This window comes from Saimiri boliviensis, chromosome 3 (genome assembly GCF_048565385.1).
Source record: "Saimiri boliviensis isolate mSaiBol1 chromosome 3, mSaiBol1.pri, whole genome shotgun sequence".
NCBI classification, from domain to species: Eukaryota; Metazoa; Chordata; class Mammalia; order Primates; family Cebidae; genus Saimiri; species Saimiri boliviensis.
In genome coordinates, this window is record NC_133451.1 from 49,238,846 (window position 1) to 49,262,992 (window position 24,147).

The following is a 24,147-nucleotide window of genomic DNA, read 5'->3' on the forward strand; positions in this document are numbered from 1 at the left end:
ACGTGCAGTGCGAAGAGCTCTCACTCCGGATCTTTCTGTCCTTGCTTTGGTCCATTCTTTTCAAAAGGTCCCAGGTCCTGCCAAAACTTGGCTTCACCCCAAGTCCTGGGGAGAAAGTGCGTCCTAAAAGACGCAGTCTGCCTTCCAAATGGCTTCTCTGCACCACGAACTGCAGCCCTGCCCAAAGCAGCCAGAAACCTACGGCAAAGCCATTTGTGCCGTGGATGAGGCAACAGAGCTGAACGGGAGGTAAGGGACAGGCTCAGACCTGGAGGATGGGAAAAAAGACACTCCTGCTTTGTATTTGTTCAACTTTTGGAGTAATTAGAGGTGGGAGGGTGGATGGCCTGCACCCCTTCCCAGCTGATGTCACCTGGAAAATGCGGAGGCCAACACCCCCAACTTGGATAGAGCCCTTCAGTTTGGTTTTATTAAAAAAAAAAAATACTGCAGGTACACCTTGTTTTGGTTTTAAAAATGAGTGACGCTACTTTATCCTCTATACGGTTGTACAGTAACGACCACAATACATCGATTTTCTCATTCCTCTCAAATACGGTGCCATTGAAAAGCCAAAATCTCTACCTTCTCCCTAAACTAATATTTTCTGCTATGTTTTACTGGTCCAGGAAAAAAGAAGCCACTTAATCATTTTGAAAACATGAGTATTTTTTCATGAAAATAGTTTCTTGGTTTAAAAACGGTGGTGGGAATAACAACCATCTAGATTTCCCCTTTACCCTGTGCTAGAGAGTATTCTGCTTAAAACAGACTTTCAAATTAAGAGCAAGTCATTAAAGCATTTTGTTACTCAGAATTGGGTATTTACGCAGTCGAGCCTCATTATTTGTGGATTTCATAGTTATGAATTGACCTACCTGCTAAACATTTTTTGTAACCCCCAGATCAGAACTCATGGTGTTTTCACAGTCATTTGTGGACATACTCAGAGCAGCAAAAATTGGGGTCAACGGACACACACATTCTCAGCAGAGGTCAGACAAGGTGACTTTCTTGTTTCAGCTCTCATGCTCGAAGTAAGCATCCTTTTTGCGATCTACTAGTGCCTCTTTCTTCTATATTCTTGAGCTTTTTCTGGGTGATTTTGCTGTTTCAAACGGCCCCAAGCATGGTGCTGAAGTGCCGTCTGGGGTGAAATGCGAGAGGGCTGTGATGGAACTTCCAGGGAAAATACATGCATTACAGAAACGTCCTTCAGGCCCACGTCACAGTGCTATTGGCTATGAGTTTCATGTTAGTGAATCAACAACATGTACTAGATAAGGTGCGTTTACCCATGAACACATATAAAACAAGCATATGTATTGACTGGCTGATAAAACTGTTGTCACCAGAGGCCCACAGGAAGCTAACCTGGTAGTTCCCCTAGGAGCAATGATTTACAACTTGCTAATTCAGTGTTTGAAGTGACGCCAAATAACTGAATTACCTCAAATATCAAGAAATGATTGCATCAGCTTTTAGAATTTTAAAAAAGGGAACCAGAATAGGGTATGGGAACCATCCACCAGGGTGGATCAGGGCTTACCTGATTGCAGAGGTCAACCTGGGCAAGCTGGTCAGGTAAACCAACAGGGGAAAGGAGCCAGAACTTTGCAATAAGTGCCCTTGGGTCAGAAGTGCAGTTCTGTGGACCACTGGGTCAATACAGAGAAGCAATACAGAGAAGCATGTGTGCGTGGGGTAGGGGAGGAGGCAGTGAGCCATGGAGTTATGGGATGCCGCTACTTGGAGACAGTTTTAGTAGCCAGTGATTTGTCTTCCCCAGTAAGACATTTGTGGATATCCAGATGTCCACAAATGACTTGGTGTCATTCCATAGCTGTTACATGGTTGAAAATTTTAAAAAAATTCTACTGGAGAAAAGCAAAGAAAGCAGAGTGGAGAAAGAGTTGGGGATTAATATATGGATGTGGAGAAGGAGAGGCCACGGCTCCTGGGTCCTCTGGTTCTGATCCATTGAATCTTGATCTGGAGTGGAAGCAGGTGGGTCATTGAGGGGAGCAGAGTGGTACCAAGGGCAGATCTAGGGCTGCATTATCAGGAGACCTGGCCCAGCATGGGGTCTGCTGCCTGAGGATGGCCTTTGCAGTGGCCAGGCCTTTGGAACTGACAACCACACTTAAAGTGGGGTTTTCAGGGACCCCGCTGGACAGTGGTTCTTTCTCTTCTGGGCTCCTATCCTCTCTTTTCTCTCACAGTGGGAAGCTGGCAGCAGAAAGTGTAGAGGCTGCTGTTGCCTTGCCCAGACTCCCCTCTCCTAGCTTCTGTGAGTGTGGCTGCTGAGGGTTTACGGCTGCCTTCCTTCTTGGACACCTGCCTTCTGCTAAACAGCTGCTCCCTTGAGATGTTACCCCCTACACTCTCACTTCAGCCAAGAGGGTCAGCCCACAGACAGTGATCAACTGAGCGGGGTACAAATGTCCAGCTCCTTTGTCTCACGGCAGGATGAATTCTGGGATGCAATACATGCTCCCTGTCAGATCCGGCTAAAGCTGGGTAGTGGAGGCTGTATATTTGCTTAGTATTTTCCCTGCTCTATCTTGCTGCCCTCACTCTCCTCCTCCTGAGAACACTTCCTCAAGATATATCCTACGTGCAAGAATCCTTTTGTAGTTTCTACTTTTAGACAAGCTGTCTTAAGACAAGCAGTCATTAGATAGTGTTTGAGTGGTGGGGAGTTCAGGGGGGAAAGAACGTAGAATTTGGAATCAGATATTTCTGGGTTCAGCCTCAACTGCATCGCTTCTTAGCTGCATGACTCCATCACATTACATGGACTCTATGATCCTCTACTGCCTCCTCTATATAATGCAGGATGGCCACACATCTCTTGCAAAGATGTTGTGATGATCACATTAAAGTTGATGAGAAAATGGATGTGAGAACCTGTAGCACACAACAGGGATTCAGCAGTGGCGGCTTCCCTTGCCTGCTGGAACTTGGCCACCACCCCCATCCACGCGTGGTTCTGCACTGTTCTCTTTGGTCCGCCGTGTACAATAATTTTCTTAGCCTCTATTCTCTTTCTCTTCTCCCTTTTCTATCTTCCTCTTATTATCGCTTCTTCCCAGCATTGCTTCACCTCATTTTTTTTTTTTTTAGTGTTTTTCACTTCTGGCCATGATAAACTAAACAGTATGCATGGCAATTCTCAGAAATACTGATCCTTGTTCTGTGGGCTACGGACAGGGAAGCTGCTGTGAGGTTATCAGTTGTTGCCAGCTCGGCAGAGTGAGGTTGGCTTCATTTCTGTAAACAGGACTTGGGGGCTGGTGTGTGGTTTTCCCTGAACTAGCGTTTAGCTGGGGCAGGCTATGCTATTTTCCTCATGAGATGAAAATAAAGGCCATTAAACATGGATTAGGCTAGTGCTTGATGTGAGTGCCCTCATCCATCTTACTCCACTGGGCCAAGTGGTGGCTCAGAAGAGAGCTGATCGCCACAGTCAGACCTAAAGATGAGAGTTTATAGGCTCAGCCACAACTGTCTGTGGGACTTTGGGGAGATTGCATAACCTCCTTAGGGTCCTGCTTCTCCATCACCAGAAAAGCCTGACAGTGAAATGTGCGCCAGCTACTTCACAAGGGGCCTCCTAGAGTTCCTAAAATATGATCTGGAAAGCCCCGGAACCCAGTGCAGAAACTGATGGAAAACACTGTATTTTGTTACTAATATTCTTGGTAATAACACTCTGAAACCATTGCAAATCAGCTCACTAGGGCAGAAAGTATGCGATACATCGCCTACTCCATACAACATGCTATAAGGAAGACAAGAAATCTGAAAGTCGCCCATGAGCCTTGCGCACCCCATACTGCCTGCTCAACTGGATTTGTATTGTAATTATGATTTTCACAAGCCCAGTGGAACAGGCTGAGATAATTAACATTTTTTTTTCCTGTCCAACTCAGTTTTCTATTCTTCTTCTTGCAATGGGTGCTCCCTTTCCTCTGGGAGTATCATTTCTACTGGTGGGGCTGTAACCCTAGTGTGGCATTGGCCAACCGACTCACCACCTCCCACGCAGGAAGGTTGGGCACACGACCCAGCCTCACTTCTCTCTCATCACAGGGACTGCTCCAAGGGGTGGTGGTTTATCAAGTCAATCAGGGTTCTTCCCTGGTGTGTTTGCCATAGGAAGTAGAAGGGTAGTCCTCTCTGCTTTTTTTTTTTTTTTCTTTTAAGAGAGGGACAGGGTCTCACTCTGCCACCCAGGCTGGAATGCCGTTGAGTGATCATAGCTCACTGCATGGGCATAAGTGATCCTCCTGCCTTAGCTTTCCACGTAGCTGGGAATACAGGTGCATACTACCCCATATTGCTAATTTTTAGTTTTATTTTTTGTATAGATGAAGTCTCACTATATTACCCAGGCTGGTCTCAAACTTCTGGGCTCAAACGATCCTCCTACCTCAGTCTTCCAAAGCGCTGGAACAGCAGGCGTGAGCCATGGTGCCCAGCCCCTCTCTGCCTTTTTGAAAACAAGCAGTTCAGATGAGCCTCTCCCCACCACACCTCTTATCTTTCTCGTCACATGGGGTGAGGATGGGCAGAATGATACCATTAGACTCTAAAGCTGAATAGTGTGCAGAGGCCAGATGTGGAGAGAGGAGGAAAGCACCGACATTGTTTCAACCAGATCCCCGCTTCTAGACTTCCCTGGTTTGTGAGCCAACAAATTCCTCTTTCTTTAATTAATTTGAATTGGGGTTGTATCACATAACTCACTACAAAGTTTAAAAGAATCACATTTTAAAAAATATAAACTTCCATTTAGATTGATATTCTTCTTCTCCAAGTATTTTATACTAATGAATATTTATGATTAGAATAGAATATATTAATTGCAATTAATATATTCTATTGCAGTTAATATATTGCAATTATTTCAATATTATTATAAAGAAAAATAGGACTACTCTGTTATTAGTCCTATTTTATGCTTAAATGTAAAAAATGTCTATTGGGAAGTAGGGGTATGATTTGATCAATTAAATCTGTTTAATGATTCCATGCAACTCATGAGAAAAGCCATCTTACATACAAAACAGGAAAAAAACAACCAAGAGACTGAGAAGGACAAAACATTAGCCTGTAATCTTGGCTCTCCCAGGTTTTAACCTGGTGTCTTTAATATCAACCCAGTAATTCAAGTTTGACTTCTCACATCTGTTTTACAAATGCATACAAATATATGAGAGTACTTCTTGTCCTAACTGCAGCTGAGAAGATATATAAAGCTGTAAATATTTACTAAGTGTGCGTAAAACAGCAGTGTGGGCTGATACGGCCAATGATGGGGAACTAAAAGCATTAGAGGCCACTTCTGGCCCATTTGCTAATTCCTGTGTGACCTTGGGCAGGTGAGTTCAAATCTCTGTGTTGCAGCACTACATTTACATATAGGAGAGGCTGATCTTTATCAGTAGGCACTCCAAAAATAATAACTCCTGAGGACAATGCCTACTATTCAGAGTGGGACTCAAAGAAGGATCTCACAGAGACCGCACATCGATTACTCTTTCTTTCTTTCTTTCTTTTGGAGGGGGGAGAAGGAGTGGTGGAGAAAGAGGGATGCATGCTCGCCTGGCTCAAGGGAAAACAAAACTTCTCTGTCCCCTCAAAATTAGCATGCCCCTGCTTCCACACGTCACTGTGGCGAGAAGAACACAATGAGGATAGAGTGGGCAGGTTTGAAATGCCCTGTAGAGATCACAGGAGAAATGCCAGCAGAGGAACTGTGAGGCATCTTTGGGACTCTGGTTGGACTTTCTTGTCCCTTAGAGTAGAAAAAGCAGGGCTCTGAGGCAGAAGGGGTTGAGTGACCTTAAGCAAATCATTTCACCTTCAAGTGTCAGGTCCTGGAACCATATAATGGAGATGATAATGCCCATATCAAGGTGTCAAAACAATTATACGGAATGATCGGCACATAGAAGCAGCCTGATCGACCCTGGGTTTCTACCCGCTTCCATATAGTCACTAACTTTGATAGCGATTTGGCAGTAGGACCGCAGATAAAGCCGCCTCCGCGTTTTCTCGTCAGGGAGCAAACCCTCAGCTGCCTTTGCATCTGATGTACCCAATTAGCCGATTCCATCCCATGTCCGTATTTAGACTCCGGTGAAATTTCTTGGATTCATATTTTCCCTTCACATCAAAAAGCAAACAAATATGAACAAGGAGGCAGGGTCATGTTCTGTAGTTTAAAACATCTGTTTGGAGTGAAGGTGTTGTAAACTTATGTCATACACAGCACCCAGGTTCCCTTCCTCACTCCCCGAGAAGGCAAAAACGGCAACCGATTCGGTGATCTGGATGACACAGGTGGGAGAATCTTGTGTTCTGTTAGCCCAGTTTAGGACGGAATTACTGCCTCCGCTGTTTCACTCTCCTGTTACTGCTAAGAGGGTACAGCATAGGCTGAAGCAGCTCTCTGAGAGGAAACCCAATTTGCACTGGCCAAAAATCTCATAATGTAAGTATAAGCGGATCCCAACAATCGGACCACAACATACCCTCACGACTGCAGCATCACGGACGCGAAAAAGAACTGCCTTGGCCCCTAAGAAACTCGTGTTTTGCTTTCTTCACAGCTGTGGTTCTCAAAGGCTTATCTCTTTCCAATGACACCAGATTTTACGACCCACTAAAGGAATCTATACCAACCATTGCTTGAAAAAAATCTAATTAGAATCGTAGAGGTGCAGCTCTTATAATATTTCCCAGTAATGTCAAAAGTGAAAGATTCACTGATTCTGGGAGTAAGAAAATAAAGACATGATAATAATTCCTTAATTCCAAATGCTTTGCACTACACCTGTCATTTCACGTTATTTACTTTTTCACAATAACCCTGTGAAGTTGTTATTCAATAAATCAATCCTCCCAACACTGTAAGGTAGGTTTGTTTCGTTACGACTGAATTTCATCACTTCTAAGACGCCAAAGGGTAGAATGTGCGCCCTTATTTTGTGTACCTACCCAGAAAGAAAACAGAATGCTGCCAATTAATCCACAACACACCATCAATTGCAGAAAACAAAAAAAAGCCTGTTTCTGAGACAGTATAACGTGAAAGAAGGAGTATCTTAGAATTGATGAAATACGGACTTTCCCTGTTTCAGATGAGGAAATTTCTGCTGTGTTAAAGACCAGGCGGCTGACGGAGATTGGGCCACCACTCAAAGTCACCTTCTAACTTCAACCCAGGGGACTTCACCCAACCAGACCTAGTGATTTCCAAGTTGATCTTGGAAGCAAGAGAGAAGTCTCACACTGTGTATTCCTGAAACTCCCACTTTAGAAGAAATAATTTATCATTGATAGATGGCAGCCATGATAGTGGCATTTTAACAAGAAACTACAAACGAGTTTCAGAGGGAAATATGAATAATCACTTGCTCCCTGTCATCATGATATACTGTATTAATACAATATAGGTACAGATCTTGTCATTGGGCATACTTTGTGTCTAATTAATATGTTTACATACATATAACTCTTTTTTATTTCTCTGACTTGGCTTCTCTGCTGGGTTTGCAGTCATAAGACATGACTGGTTGGTAAGTTGACAGCGGAAGAAATAGACCTTTTGATAATTTAACAATGCAAAATAGTCCATTGTTGTTAGTAGGACTGTACCGTATAGGTATAGTCAATTGGCCAGTCCTCATTATTTGCAGATTCCATAGTTGTGAATTTGCCTGATAAATTGAATTTGCCTTGATAAAATTGAATTGTTACCCCAAGTCAATGCTCATGGTGCTTTTGTGGTTATCTGTGGACATGCTCAAAGCAGTGAAACATTAAGTCACGGGATGCACATGTTCCCAGCTGAGGTCCCGCGTGACGCTCTGGCTTCTTGTGTCAGCTTTCATACTATCAGCTAGGGTTCTCCTTGCAGTCTACTTAGCGCCCCATTTTTCCTCATTTTTCTGCTTTTCATCGGTGATTTTGTTGTATAAATGGCACCAAAGCATAATGCTGAAGTGCTGTCTAATATTTCTAAGTTCCAGGAAGCTGTGATGTACCTTACAGAGAAAATACCTATGTTAGAGAAGCTTCATTCAGGCATGAGTTATAGTGCTATTGACAATGAGCTCAAAATTGATGTATTAAGTAAGGTGTCCCAGTCAGATGGCTATTATTAAAAAGCCAAAAAATAACAGATGTTGGCGAGGTTGTAGAGAAAAGGGAACACTTATACGCCATTGGTGGGAATGCAAATTAGTTCGGCCATGGTGGAAAGCAGTTTGGAGATTTCTCAGAGAACTTGAAACAGACCTACCATTTGACCCAGCAATCCCATTCCAGGTATATATACAAAAGAAAACAAACTGTTCTACCCAAAAGACACATACTTACATGTTCACTGCAGCACTATTCACAATAACAAAGAAATGGAACCAACCGAGGTTGGTCCATCCATGGTGATTGGATAAAGATAATATGGTACATATACATCACGAAATACTATGCAGCCATGAAAAAGAACAAAATCATGTCCTTTGCAGCAACATGGATGCAGCTGAAAGCCATTCTCCTAAGCAAATTAACGCAGGAAGAGAAAACCAAATACTGCATGTTCTCACTTGTAAGTGGGAGCTGAACGTTGGATACTCATGGGCATAAAGATGGTAACAGTAGACACTGGGGGCTACTACAGCAGGAAGGAGTGGCGGGCAGGGGGAAGAATTGAAAAACTGTTGGGTACTATGCTCAGCAGCTGGGTGACAGGATCATTTGTACCCCAAACCTAAAACAAAATTCTTCCTTATATTTAGTTAAAATCCACTTCCTAATAAATTTTCTTTAATTAAAAAGGTTAAAATCCCAGACAAAATAAGGCATCTTTAAACAGGAGCATACATAAAACAAGATTATTTATTGATTGGCTGATAAAAATGGTGCAAACAGAGGCTCGCAGGAACCCAACCTCATTCTTGCTCAGTAGAACAGACTGTTTTGGGGTCCTAAAGTATCAAAAGGGCTGTTTCTTCTGTTGCCCACTTACCAGCAATTCATATCTCATGACTGCAAATCCAGTGGAGAAGCCAAGTCAGAGGCATAATCAAGAGTTACTGAGATCACGTGTGGTGGCTCACACCTGTAATTCCAGCACTTTGGGAGGCTGAGGCAGGCGGATCACCTGAGGTTAGGGGTTTGAAACCAGCCTGGGCAACATGGTAGAACACTGTCTACTAAAAATACAAAAATTAGCCAGCTGTTGTGGCGCATGCCTGTAATCTCAGCTACTTGGGAGGCCAAGGCACAAGAATTGCTTGAGCCCGGAAGGCAGAGGTTGCAGTGAACCAAGACTGTACAACTGCACTGCACTCTAGCCTGGGCAACAGAGTGAGACTCTGTTTCAAAAAAAAAAAAAGAGTTATTTATTTATATATACTAAGTAGACACAAATTATGCCCAATGATCTGGAAGGAAACAGAAAACTAGGATGACAGTCATGTTGAAAACACAGGGTTTTAACATTCTTTTGTTCACATTTTCAATTGTTGGCATTTCTTTGTAGATTTGGGTATTAAAGACAAGAGCACAGCTGGGCATGGTGGTGCGTGCCTGTAGTCCCAGCTACTCGGGAGGCTGAGGCAGGGGATTCACTTGATCCTGGTAGGTGGAGGTTGCGGTGATCTGAGTTTTCACCACTGCACTCCAGCCCAGTGACAGAGCGAGACTCCGTCTCAAAAAATAAAATAAAATAAAAATAAAACAAGAGCGACTGTCAGGAAGGCAAGGAAGCACTTCCTAACAGAGCATGGTTGTGGTGGGGAAGCGGAGCAGGGAGCCCACAAGGAGAGACGATAGGGAAGTCTGTGTTTAGGAGCCCTTCCTTAGATGTGGAACAGGCCAACATGCTTACAGAGGAAGCAGGGACCTTTATATAAGCTCTGTGGCCTTCTCTGTAAAAAGTAACCAGAAAAAAATGGGAGGAGAGAAGGAACGAAGGCCGTGAGTGTACGGCCCTAGTGCTTTTCTGCTGAGAATAGAGCACTGGCAAGCACATGAAAACACGGACATCGCATTGCTAAAAATAAAGAATCAAAAGTGCTTTTGTTTAAGCCTGGACGTGATATTAACAATAAAGAGCCACCAGTCGCGGGAGAACCACAATGCATCCACAACCCCCCAAAATACATCAGTTTAGGGGAATTGTGGTCAACGGCAGAAACAAGTGAGACTGCGTTATTATAGAAATACTGTGCCTCGCTGGTTTGCAAAAGAAAACTCCCTGTGATGACTTACGGAGGGTCTGCAGGGCCATGGAAGGCAGTTTGTTTCCTGTGGCCAGTAACTGATTTTTCACAAAATTGTGCATTGACTAATTCTCACAAGAGGTTTTGAAAATGAAGCTAGGTTTCAGGTTTGACTCACATGAGCTACTTTTATTTGAACAGTCTTTGTTTTTCTCGGTCTGGTCGGCAGTCCTTCCGGGGCCTTCCTCAATCCCTGGCTGGGGCTGAGGCCTGGCCGTTGTTTGCGATGAAAAGGTATTGGCAGGCCGGCTGCTAATTGGAGCTTGCACCTGCAGACCCCAGCCTGGGAGGCGGCCCGGCACAGGGTACTGTTCTATGTGTGTGTGCTTGTGTGTGTGCATTTTATTTACTCAATGAACACTGGGATGCAGCACAGTTTTTTGGCCTGGGTGTGCTGGAGGAGAACCAAGCTGCTTGGCCACTTTCTCTGTTCTGCGGAAGGGCGGGGTGGACCGGGCACTCTCTTTACTCCCTAAGAAGGAGGGATTTCTAGCCATGCGAATATATCCAGTGTATTCTGATCTAATCTCTTCTGGTCCAAGAGGGGACTTACCCAGATAAGAAGTGCTCTTCAGAGACAGTGAGAGGGTGCCACAGCAGGGCTTTCACCCACCAATGAGCTGATGAATTTTGTATGAGTTTCTTGCACTTCACTCTAGTAACATTGTCCAGGCAGTGCTGAGGAGGGAGAGCTACAACCTCTGTGCTCAGCCAGAGAAGAGAGAAATGGACAAACTACCCAAGTGGACCTAGCAACCATGCCCCTGTTTTCCCCCACCCCACAATATCCAGGGGTTCATCCTAATGCACATATTTAATTTTGTGCATCCGATCAATTTTGGCCTACAGATACGCCCATGAAATCATCACGACGATCAGGGAACAAATTCATCACCTCCCCCAAAATTTCCTTCTGTCTCTTTGTAATCTCTCCCTCTCCCACCCCATTCACCAGGCCCCCAAACAAGTATTGATCTGCTTTCTATAACTATAGACTGCTTACATGTTCCAGAATTCCATATACATGAAATCAAACAGTGTGTATTCTTTTTGGTGTGTGGCTTATTTCACTCACTTTTTTTCTGCTTAGTATTGCATTGTGTGGACACAGCACAGTCTGTTATTCGTTCATCTGTTGATGGGCATTTGGGTTGTTTCCAGTTTGATGCTATTACCAACAAACCTGCCATGAAACTAAGACAGGAAGATTACTTGAGGCGAAGAGTTGGAGACCAGTCTGGGCGACATAGTAGAGACCTCATCTCTACAAAAAATAAAAACATCAACTGGGTTTGCTGCTTTACACCTGTGATCCCAGCTTCTTGGGAGGCTAAGATGGGAGGATTGCTTGAGTTCAGAAGGTTGAGGCTGCAGTGAGCCATGATCACAGCACTGTACTCCAGCTGGGGCAATGCAGAGTGAAATACTGTCTAAAAAAAAAGTGTTGGCCGGGCGCAGTGGCTCAAGCCTGTAATCCCAGCACTTTGGGAGGCCGAGGTGGGTGGATCACGAGGTCAAGAGATCGAGACCATCCTGGTCAACATGGTGAAACCCCGTCTCTACTAAAGGTGCAAAAAATTAGCTGGGCATGGTGGCGCGTGCCTGTAATCCCAGCTACTCTGGAGGCTGAGGCAGGAGAATTGCCTGAACCCAGGAGGCGGAGGTTGCGGTGAGCCGAGATCGTGCCATTGCACTCCAGCCTGGGTAACAAGAGCGAAACTCCGTCTCAAAAAAATAAAAAAATGTTAAGACAGGCTTGGGCCACTTCTAGTTTTTGAAGCTCCTGGGATATTAAAAATGAAAAAAGAAATCACAAAATAGACCCATAAATATGCTATATTTAAAATGTATACATATGGAACATATCCAGTAGATTGGGTCTAGGGATGTTCCTGAACATTCTACAATGACAAGGCAGCTGCCCACAGCAAAGAATGATTCAGTCTCAAATGCCAGTAATGTTGAATCAAGAAACCTTGGTCTTTTTTTTTTTTTTTTTTTTTTTTTTAAAAGACAGGATCTTGCTCTGTTGTCCAGGCTGGAGTGCAATGGCATAATCATGGCTCACTGCAGCCTCCAACTCCCAGATTCAAGCAATCTTCCCACCCCAGCCTCCTGGGCAGCTGGGACCACAGGCACATGCCACTGTGCCAGCTCATTTTTAAGTTTTTTTGTAGAGACAGGGTCTCCCCCTGTTGCCCAGGTTGGTCTCAAATTCCTGGGCTCAAGTGATCCTCCTACGTCGGCCTTCCAAAGTGCTGGGATTACAGAGGTGAGCCACCACCCCTGATCAATAAATCTTGGTCTTTATGGTCTAATCAGGTGTCAAGTAGAATGGACAGAGGGTGGCTAATGTAGAGTCTGAGAATGGTTTCTTTGTTCATTAATCCAAGAAGACCACAGTATAGACATACAGAGCCAGTAACAAAGTTCAGAGGATTGAAAAACTGGCTGCCCAAGACCTCTCGCCCTCTCTCTTCCCTTTCTCCTTATTTTCCTTCTCCCTCCTGTTACAAGCTTTGGAGTGTAACATACCTGGGTTCAAACCCAGGTCCTGCTGCCTGGTAACCTTGGGCAACTTGCTAAAGCTCTTTGAACCTCAGCTTCTTCACCTGAAACATGGAAATAACAATAGGACTTTTCAGAATCATGAAAATTTAACAAGAGAAGCCAAAGCATGTAAAAAGTTTGTTGGGGCCTCACACATGGGAAGAGTACAGTAAGTGACAGTGATTAGTATTATTCCATGAACAGAGCATGACCTAACGCAAAGCACCTTGCCAGCTGCATTCTCTAGCTACTCAGCAACAGTTGGTGGCAAATTTTTATTAGTTTACAAAATCATCCACTCTAAAAGTTGTAATAACAATAACCCCTACCCCTCAAAAGCAAAACCCAGTGGGTAGGTTGCACTTATTATGTTTTGTGCTTCATTTTAGTGATGATAAAAAAAAAAAAAAAAGCAAATGGAGGCCAGGCATGGTGGCTCACATCTGTAATCCCAGCACTTTGGGATGGGGAGGTGGGTGGATCACTTGAGTCCAGGAGTTCGAGACCAGCCTGGCCAGCAAGGTGAAACACTACCTCTACTAAAAATACAAAAACTAGATGGGTGTGGTGGCATGCATCTATAGCCCTAGCTACTTGGGAAGGTGAGGCATGAGAATCACTTGAACCTGGGAGGTGCAAGGTGGCACTAAGCCGAGATTGTGCCACTGCACTCCAGCCTGGGCAACAGAGTGAGTCTGTCTCAAACAAAACAAAACAAAACAAAACAAAACAAAACAATAAAACCCACAACAACAACAACAAAAGCAAGAAATAAATGGAAAGTGACTTAAGCTAGACTGATGTATTATATACTGAAGTATTTCTGTACCTGCGTTGATATATGCCTATATGTTAGTTTATGGTCCATGATAAGAAATTTACACAATGAAGTTTATCAGAAAACATACCACTAGCTGGGACTCTCATAGCAAATACCTGGGAACTCATTGGCTGCCCCATTCCAGGACAGAGTGGGATTCTGTGTCAAGTGACTTGGATAGTGTCCCAGGTTGGGCAGGTTACCCTGGGCACCACTGGGGCCTTCTTGCCAGATGGCCAGGCAGAGTCTGGGAGGTTCCTGCAAGAGGGAGCTCAGAGTATTTCTGGAAGGTCATTGTTACCAACTCAGAGAACCAGTTCTGTGAGTTTGGCTCAAAGGGCATATTTAGTCAGAGTACCAGAGAGGTGTGGTAACAGGGAGGAGGAAGTCTGGGTAAGGATTACAAGCAGCACAGTCAAAACGCGCCTCTCAGTTTTCAACAGAGTGAGGGACAGTAGTGCCTTGGCCCCAGCCTTGAGATCTAACTCCTCGATTCTTGCCAATAGCAGGAGAGTGAACCCAGGAAATCTCCGGGGAGCCAAAAGATGATCCAGGTGATGAGGGCTCAGCCAGGCAGCATCCACGTGAAAAAAGACGAGAAAGTTTGGCTTAACTCTGTTTTTGCCTGTGTTTTTTTCTCCTAGGTCACGAGTGTACCTGAAAACACTCTGGGACGCACAGCGGCACTGACACAAATTAAGATCCCACTCTGTCCTGGAATGGGGCAGCCAATGAGTTCCCAGGTATTTGCTATGAGAGTCCCAGCTAGCGGTATGTTTTCTTAGCCTCCCAAGAAGCTGGGATCACAGGTGTACAGCAGCAAACCCAGTTGATGTTTTTATTTTTTGTAGAGATGAGGTCTCTACTATGTGGGGCTCCCGGGACAAAGGAATTCTTGGGAGGCTTAGGAGTCTGGAGCCATGACAGAGCTCCCCAGGAATATTCTAGGAGACAGGCTAGATTTCCTGGCCTTTTGTCACCAACCTGGAGTGTGGCAGAGCCCTCTTATGCAGAGGGTGAATGAAGAGATTCGGTCATTTCTTTCCCTCCAGTGGGCTGTTGTCAGCGTTAAGGTGTCAGTGTGCACTACCAGTGGGTTTCCCCATGGAGGCTATTCCAGAAAAGGGAAGGAGGATTTTCCTACTCAAGCCCAAAGGGCAAGGGCCACTGAAATTGCCTTTTGAGTGACAGGAGAGGCAGACAAGGAGGCATGTTGCAAAGAATATAATCTTTACTCTCTCTAACCCAGCTCAGAAAAGAGCTTTATGGGAGAAATACAGTTTGAATAAGAGGGATTCTGTTCATTCTCCTAAATACTCTGCGGATTGAGATCAGCAGGAACAAGGGGTCTACACTGCATGATCTTGGCCTCTCACATGATCACGTTTCCTGAATTTAGTTTAGATGAAGTATGCCACTAGAACAAAAACCAGGCGTGTTTGCATCTCTAGAACTTGTGTCTAGTTTTGAACGAATACCCGAAACCATGTGAGACAGCAGATTCCTGCACATGCGTTGGTGAGAATATGGATTACTATTTCATACGTTTATGAAACAGAATCAGAAACAAGACAAATATGAAAATAGGATAAGACCGATGGAAATATAAACCAGGTATGGCTATCATATGAGCCTTCATGGTGGGATAGTTGGGCATCAGATTCCTCTGAGCTTCCTGGCAACCAAAGCAAAAGGCAAATATCCCCAATTACATCACTGTCATTTGCAGAAAGGAAGAAATGAAGCAATTCCTTTGTAAGTACCATACTAATGTTTAGTATGAATGAATACTACAAGTGTGAAAGCATTTAGTATGAATGAATATTCATTACTGTTTCACTCAGCGTTCCCTTATAAAGGCTGATATACTCAATTTCTACCCCAAGTCAGATGAGGAAAGCTTGGTACTTACAAAAGAATTGCTTTATTTCTTCCTTTCTGAATATGACAGTGATGTAATTGGGGATATTTCCCTTTTGCTTTGGTTGCCAGGAAGCTCAGTGCAATCTGATGCCCAACTATAGCAATTGTGAAAGCCCTTGTGACATCCATACGGGTTCATATTTCCATTTGTCTTATCATCCTATTCTCAAATTTCCCTTATTCCTGATTTAAATTCTTGTTTATAATTCCCATGATTGCATGGCAGAGCTCTAACCCTTAGATGCCTCTTGCCAGGCAGGTATTGGTAAATGACCAGAGTGGAGTAATAGGGCCTGATGGGGACTGTGGCAAATCGAGAGAGATATTCCCTGGCTACCCTGCTAAACTCACATGGCTCCCCTACCCCATTCTCAGTCTCTCATACCCTCTAACCCTGCTGTATTCATAGCACTTATAATTTCCCATAATTATCTTACTTAGCTGTCTACTTGGTTATTATCTGTTTCACCTCTGCTATATTCCCAGCACCCAGAACAGTGCCTGGCACAGAACTGTCACCCAATCTACATTTGTTTGCAGAGTGAATGAACAAATATAGGGCCAACGTGGCCAGAGTTTCTTCTGTTTTAAAAGAACTTGAAATTTGAATTTTTATATGAAATCTTCTGGTCGTTAGAGGTTTAGTAGCTAATACAAAATATTAAAACCACTATGGTGGCAGAAATGAGCTATGCTAACGCGAGACCATTGTTCTACTTTCTGTTCTCCAATTGTAGCAACCAGTTTCTTTGTAGAATAAAGTGGTATATAAATAAATAAAAACACACATCTGTTTCACATTTTACAAAGCATTGCCACCCACTGTTAATTTTTCACTATTATTTCATTATTGTTCCAATTTAACATGAATAATAAACCACCACTACCCTCTTGCCTGGGAGCTGAAATGAACCTGCACGTTTAGAAGCGGAGGAAGCTGTAAAAGCCAGGAAGCATCCCGGCGGCCAGAGCTGGCCTCTTGATCAGGCATTCAGGAAAGAGAAAGGAAAGGATCTCTGTGCTCCATTTTTTTTTCTCTTTTTCCTGTCCCAGCACCAGAGGTTAGGCGGATGCTTCATCTGACACAGGCTGTGACCTTGAATTCACATGCAGCCTCACGCTGGGTCTGTTTTTATATGTTGTGTGCAGAACTAGACTATCAGCGTGCATGTTTCTGACAATCTTTTCACATACAACCTTTGGCTCACCTGCCACCTGTCAAGAACTTTAATCCTAAAATGTTTTAGTAATGTGCACCCATGAACACATACACACTGAATAATTAAGCATAATGCAGAGTGTCTCTTTCATTTCTGCACAATCAGTGTGATATTGATCGTATTTGTTTTAGGAAACAATCTCTCTTGCTCTTCCTCTCTTTCTCTGTAATTGGTAGAGTTGTCAGTTCTTTGTGATTTAACAATGTCTCAGCCAGTGATGGAGAATATGACCAATTCTAGCCAAGAGATGTTTTTCTGTATGTATTTTTTTTTCCAGAGAAGAAGTCTGCTATTTTCCCTAGAATCATTGGTTCACCTTGCTAAGAAAAAAAAGCCAGGATTCATTGGCATTTTTTACTTATGGTAAAATACACATAACATGAAACTTGACATCTTAATAATTTTTAAGAGTACAGTTCAGTAGTGTTAAGCACTTTCACACTGCTGCGTAACCATCACCACTGTCCATCTCTAGAACTCTTTTCGCCTTGCAAAACTCAAACTCTGCACCCATTAAGCAGTAACTCCCCATTCTCTCTTTCCCTCAGCCCCCGGCAACTGCCATTCAACTTACTGTCTCTATGAATTTGACTACTTAGGTACCTCATATAATACTGGAATTCTATAATATTTGTCCTTCTGAAATTGACTTTATTTCACTTAATATAACATCCTTCAGTTTCAACCATGTTGTGGCATGTGTCAGAATTTCCTTTTTTTAAAAGGCTGAATATATCACATTGTGTGTGTTTACTACATTTTGTTACCCATTCACTGCACACCTGGGCTGCATGTAACTTTGGACTATTGTGAATAATGCTGCCATAAATATGGGAGTACAAATATCTGTTTGAGTCCCTACTTTCAATTCTTTTGGGTATATACCTGTACCTAGAAATGGAATCGTTGGGTTATTGACAAGTCTATTTTTCATTTTTTGGTGAACCACCATACCGTGTTACGCAATAGCTGTACCATTCTACGTTTCCATCAACAGTGCACAAGCATTCCAGTTTCTCCATGGCCTTCACGACATTTGTTATTTTGTAACTTTTTTTGACTTGATAGTAGCCATGCTAAAGGGTGGGACGTGGTATCTCATTTTTTAGTTTTCGATTTTCAAATCTCAGTTTTTGATTTTCATTTTCCTAAACATTAGTGATGAGGATCTTTTCCTGTGCTTCTCAGCCAATTATATATCTTCTTTGGAGAAGTGTCTATTCAAGTCATTTGCCCATTTTTTAATTGGGTTGGTTTTTTGTTGTTGTTGTTGAACTGCAGGGGTTCTTTACATATTCTGGATATTAACTTTTTCTCAGATAGATGATTTGCAAATATTTTCTCTCATTCTGTGACCTGTCTTTTCACTTTGATGTTTGTGTCCTTTGGTGCCCAGACATTTTTTATTCTGATGAATCACTAGCATTTTTGTGCTTCCACTTTTGTCTCCTCTGGCTCTAAGGGAGGTGGACTATGGAGGAAGGAGGACTGCCTCACGGCTCCAACAACAGGGGGCTGAAAGGTCACTGGAGAAAGGCCACTAAGTCTTACTGCAAATAGACTTTCAGAACAGTTTCAAAAACTCCCTCACTTTTGCTCTTCCATCCCCCTGAAGACATTCAGGCTGCAGAATTGATCTGATGATAATTGAATTTTAAGATGGCTTCCTTCCAGTTTTGAGGTTGTCAGGACAATCATGACAATTGCTATTGGCATGAAACCCACTGAGTGTGTAATGGCCACTCCTAACAGATCACGGTGAATGGAAAATGAATAGAAGAGAGGAGGTCTCCTTAGCATGCAGGGCAAGGCTGAAACTTTCGGAGGCTGAGAAGATAGAAAAATTATGGTGCTTCTAACCCAAAATGTATCAAAAGATAAGCAACAGTAGGCCATAAAATGAATCCAAAATGAATACCTGATTTTGCTCAAGGTAAGAGCTTAGAGTTTCCTTTAAAATGCCAAAATCCATTCTTTCAAATTTCTTTCTTTTAATTATTTCATTATATTTTGGGGTGCTTCTGCTTCACCAGTGCCCTAAACCCCTTTTTGATCCACCTATTGGAAAATAACATCTTTGCTATTATTGTTTTTCTTATGCTAGGCATTTTTGTGTATGCTATGTAAAAGAATAATTTAATCATGTCAATCCCATGAGGTGACGACTATTGCAATATCTAGTTTTACAGTGAAGGAAACCGAGGCAGAGAATAGTCACTTGCCAAAGATTCAAAAAATCCTAGGTCACAAAACCAGGATTAGAGCTTGGAAAGTCCGGCTCCAGAGCTCTCGTCCTGAAGTCTAAAATCCAACACCACTAGCTCACCTCCACAGCCTGCACCTGCCTGGACAGTTCCTCCTCTTGCCTCTGGCACTGCACCAGCCATCCTGAGGTAGCTCCTGAAATTTTCCACCCATTACATTCTTTCACCCTTCACGCACACCACTCCCTTTCCCCCTGCTTCTAGCCAGTCTTTACCTTGTTAATTTCTGCCCATTTAGGATTCCCTTTGGGCATCTCTTCTGTCCCACCCAGTCTGGGCTAGGTGCCCTCCCTGGCAGGTCGTGTAGGCTCTCATTGCACTTGGCCATATGGAATTGAAATGTATTGCTTGTCTGCTTCCCACAGTGGACTGGGAGTTCCTTGAAGGTAGCAATCAAGATTTTAAATCTCTATGTTCCACCCTAGCCAAGCACCTCGTACCTCGTAAGTGCTTCGTATCTGTTGTTGAGTAAATAAATAACGGAGAATCTAGACAAGGACTTGGCAGAGAAGAAAAAGGAGAAGTAACTGCCCCACTAGTGGTTTTCACCCTGGAAATGTTGTTACTACTCTGAGCACATAGTGAGCAGCTCACATCCATATAGATGAGCAGACCAAGTGGAATAGAATGAATGGCATAAACCTGACTTCTTTAGGCCCGATGCTGAGGACATGTGCCCTAACTGTATGGAGGAGACAGCTCTGTTCCCCATCAAAGACAGTGACAACACAGGTACATACACAAATGCATAGCACGGGTCACAGTCTTAAAAACATTACACGTGGCTGAGCAAAGTAGGCACCTGTGCGGGGTGTGGAGGACATATTGTAGCTCCAGAATTCCAGGAGCCAGTTCAGGGAGGCCCAGAACAAAGCGTCAGGGCCTAAGCCGGGTGCGGAGGGCATCTGCATGGGGCATGGGACACTGGTCATGACGGCAGTTGGTAACATTTGGAGGACTGAGCAAATAAGCAAATAATGTATTAAGGATAATGGGAGCCAGCCTCTGATCAATGTTAATGAAGGCAGTTACAATTGCAGAAAGGGAGTCTGTGGTGTTGGATTGGAATTGGAAGTGTGAATTTATGGTTTTCAATACATATAGATTAATATAGAAATAAATAGATACATAAATAGAGGAGGAAGCTGGGATTCAAAATTAGATCTGTCTAGCTCTTTTTACCATTCTTTACTACGGCCCTCTACATAGGCCCTCTGCTGTGAAACCTCTGCCCCCTTCTCTGTCCCCCCAGAACCCCAACCCTAACATACACACACTTAGAAGATTCCACCCCCATGGTCTCAGAGCATGCCTCACACCACATGGCATTAGTTGCACACAACTAACTCGTGAGGTTTTGATTACATTGAGGGTAGGCCTCCTCTTACCTGTGTTCCCTGTATCTCCCTTGGAACCAGGCACATGGCCATCACAATAGCTAGTATTAATATTTACTGTGCATTTATTATGCATCAGCAAAGACTTCACGTGCATAATCTCATTTACAGCTGAAGACAACTCTGTGAGGGACATGTTACCATCATTCCCATTTCACATATTGGCAAGGTGAGGTTAGAGGGGTTAATCGAGGTATGCCAAGATGCAGGGCTAGTGAGAGGTAGAGCCAAGAGTCAAGGCCAGACGGTCTGATTCCTCAGACTGTGCTCCTCGCCCCTCGGCTCTGCCGCCATGGACTAGGTGCAAGTAAATGTTCACTCAACAGATCCCTCCCGGGGACTTGTGTTTCTAAATGCTCTCCCTCCATCCGAGTCTGCCCTTCATGCTGAGCTCATTTGAAGCTCGCCTCTTTAGGGCAGCTCCCCATCCTGCTCTGAACTGCTGCCTCAGTGCTCCTTGGGCACAGGGCTTATGTCGCACCCTGACAAGTGACCCAGTCAGTGTTGGAACAGGGAACATAGTTTGTCGACATTTGTTGAACTGAATTCAACGCCCAGGAATGGAAGTAAACAGGGATACATGACAAAGTGGTATATTGTACAGGATACTGTGGTTAACTATTTCTGGATTTTCCAGAAGAGTTCAATTTCTAAAATTCCATCCTCTCATCAGACCATTTGTCAGAATACAGGGCCAAGAATGTAGTCTGGAATCTTGTTTAAAGAGTAAGGTCGCCATTCTACCGAAGAGAGGCGGGAGTGAGCACGGGTGTGCTGCTGGTCACCCCAGCCCGACACACCCGTGGGCAGGTCACAGCTCTCTGAACCTCTTTATCCATGGGTCAAGCTGCAGTGCAACCTACTCCTACTGCAGAGTGAAACCAAGTCTGTGGGTGATGTGTTTTAAGTGCTGATGAAGAATAATGTCACGTAAATCCAGTTACTGCTAGTGAGATTCCTCACGGTTTCACTGACCTGTCTGGCAAGTCATTTTCATCTGTGAAAGTAAAGAAGCTTTTAATGAAGACCACTGCAGAAAAACAGGGTATAAAGAGAGCAAATGTTCTGAGGCCTTTCTAGTGTTTTGAAAAAGACACCCCTAGATATTTCCATCTTTTAGACTCTCCTCAATTTGATGCATGTGTGTGTGTGTGTGTGTATGTGGTGTGTGTGTGTGTGTGTGTGTGAGAGAGAGAGAGAGATATAGAGATAGAGAGAGAGACAGAGAGAGAGAGGTGAGAGTTGGAGGCTGAGTGGGCAGAGGTGAAGCTGTTTTAAAAAATTGCATGAGATTCTACCTGGTGGAAGGACAAGACCATCTTACCTTTGCTGTATCGCGGATCAGTTCCCAGCTGTGTGAGGTCTCAGGCGATAGTCCTTTTGAGAGCTGAGCTTTTCTGGCTTAGCAGTAGCTCAGGAAATTTTGCTTTCTCTTTCCAGTGTTCTGTGCCCCAGCTATGAATAAAAATGGCTCTACCTTTTTACATGCAGGGGTTAACCAGGGCATCCTCTGCCCCTTCTGCAAGGCTTTCGGTAGAACAGATCCATAAATCTGACAACAGTTATGGGGAGAGTCAAGGAAGAGCGGTCTGCAGAGGAGCAGGCATTACCATCAGTGACAAATGTGTTCTGGTTTGGATGGGGCCGAGACACCCCTGAACTTCCTTCTGCTCTTGCCAAAAGTCAAGATCCTTTTGTTCACCTTTAGGGTTGCCAAGTCAGGCCTACCTCGCCCCTCGATGTTGTTTCCTGCGGGCAATGGGAAAATGATCTTGGAGCCAGAGAAGGGAAATCAACAAGGAAATAAACACAGGGTCACCACACCTTCAGGCCATCAGTAGGTCTGGAACATTATCATGCTGGGAGCAACTCCTCGATCGGCAGGGGCTGCTGACTGGACAGGCCCTAGAATCCTGGGCATCTTTTATTTTTCAGTATGTAAAGGGGCATGCACTAAAATCAGTATCAGGCAAATAAGTAGTTCTGACTTGTTCTAATATCTTGCCAAAACTTTCAAAGGTTTTCCATAGGCAGTATTGCTCATAACTGAACATTGCCTAATGTTTGTAGACAAAAAAAAAAAAAAGACAAGAAAAGAATGGGTGTGTTTGTGGCTGATACTATTTAAGACTTTTAACTCCAAAGATACAGAATTACTGTTCAAATAAGTATTTCTTCTGCTCATTCTTCAGCATCATCACCACCACCATCATCGTCAGCAGCTGCAGCATCTTTGCTAATGTTTATTAAGTGCTTACTGTCTACCAGATTCTATAGTAATTACCTGACCTGCATTATTTCATTTAATTCTCAACAGAATCCTATAATTCTCACTCCCATTATATAGTTAAAGCAACTCAGGATTAGAGAGATTAAGTCATTCCTGCAGAGTGACCCAGCTAATTAAAACTGTAAACGTTGCGATTCTGGAAATGTGCTTTTCTGAGCTTTGCTTTTCCCTCTGGTTGGCTAAAGCACCACTGTGGGCTGACAGCTCCAGTGATGACCAAAGATTTTGCGTAAATAAGCGATTAGCTCTGGGCATCAGATTCTAAATAGAAACATAAATAATTAGTGAGTTAAGTCGTCTCTTTCCAGAGATGTGAGTCGAGAAGAAGGACACAGAGAATTCAGGTACTTGTGGCTCCATAGTCACAGGTGGTGCTACTGGCTGCCGTGCCTTCAGCTCTCCACTGTGACTGATTTACAAACAAGGAAGTGCTCTGCAAATCCCTTGGCCTCTGTGTGCATTTTGGTCATGGCCTGATTGCTACTTTGTCCTTTTGACTTTCAGAGTCAAACCGCTACAAGTTTCTTTTAATCAATAATCCAGGGAGTGAATGAGGCAAAATGACCAGCCTGGAAACTTCTGCCTGGTGAGATGAAGTCGGCACATGAATTTTGGGTCCTAAGGTCACACTTCTGACTCTTTTTGACTCTACCCCGAATCTTTACTTTCGATTTGGCTCCAATCCTAATCTTTACTTTGAAAGAGAGCTAGCAGTTAGCTCTCTCGTGTCATGGCAGTTACCCAGGGCAGCTGGCAGCTGGTTCAAGGACGGTAAAACAGTTAGTCAGGGGACAAAATGATGGCCCTCCAGTGGGGCCCAAGTTGTCTGTTTTTATAAACTTAAGAGTTGTGACATCGGGGCAGCTGCACACACTTGTCGCCCTTGGATTTGTTTGGTGACACTTTGGGGGTATTTTGCCCTAAGGCTGCATGAGCCTTTATACTTGAGGTTGGTCAGTTTTTTCTTCTTAATAGAGACTAAAGACTTATTTACTGGAGTTATGGTAACAAAGGAAAAAAGTCTGGGCATTTAGTTATCATTTCATTGTTTTCTCCCAGTGATTTATAGCGAAGCGCAGTCTACAGATAACGTTTATGGACGCTGGGCTTGGAGTTCTTTAATGAGGAAGGGTAATTTCTAATCGTCAAATGAGCCTTTCAACCGTATCACATGAAATGAAAAACCAAAATGTTGGAAAGGAGCTGATGTAACAGAGGCTTTCAAGCTCCTCATCTGCTTCATGGCTTTTCACCAACAGGAAACAATGACAGCAGATTTGGGGACCGTTGTAAGCTTTGGGGTTTTCCATTCGGAAAGGTAAGGTCAAGGGATTTTATTTCTCCTTTCTCTTCTGTGAGCATCTGGATTAGCACTGATTGATTCG

At 43.7% G+C, this 24,147-nt stretch overlaps 1 protein-coding gene across 1 annotated transcript in view; it reads right to left on the bottom strand.

Moving 5' to 3' along the window:
* LNX1 (ligand of numb-protein X 1) overlaps nucleotides 1–22,075 on the bottom strand; it is a 190,468-nt gene extending 168,393 nt beyond the window's left edge. The window contains exon 1 of the mRNA XM_003933620.4: nucleotides 21,797–22,075. The gene's annotated coding sequence lies outside the window, so the exon portion shown is untranslated. The remainder of the gene's footprint in view (nucleotides 1–21,796) is intronic.
* Nucleotides 22,076–24,147: the final 2,072 nt, after the last annotated feature.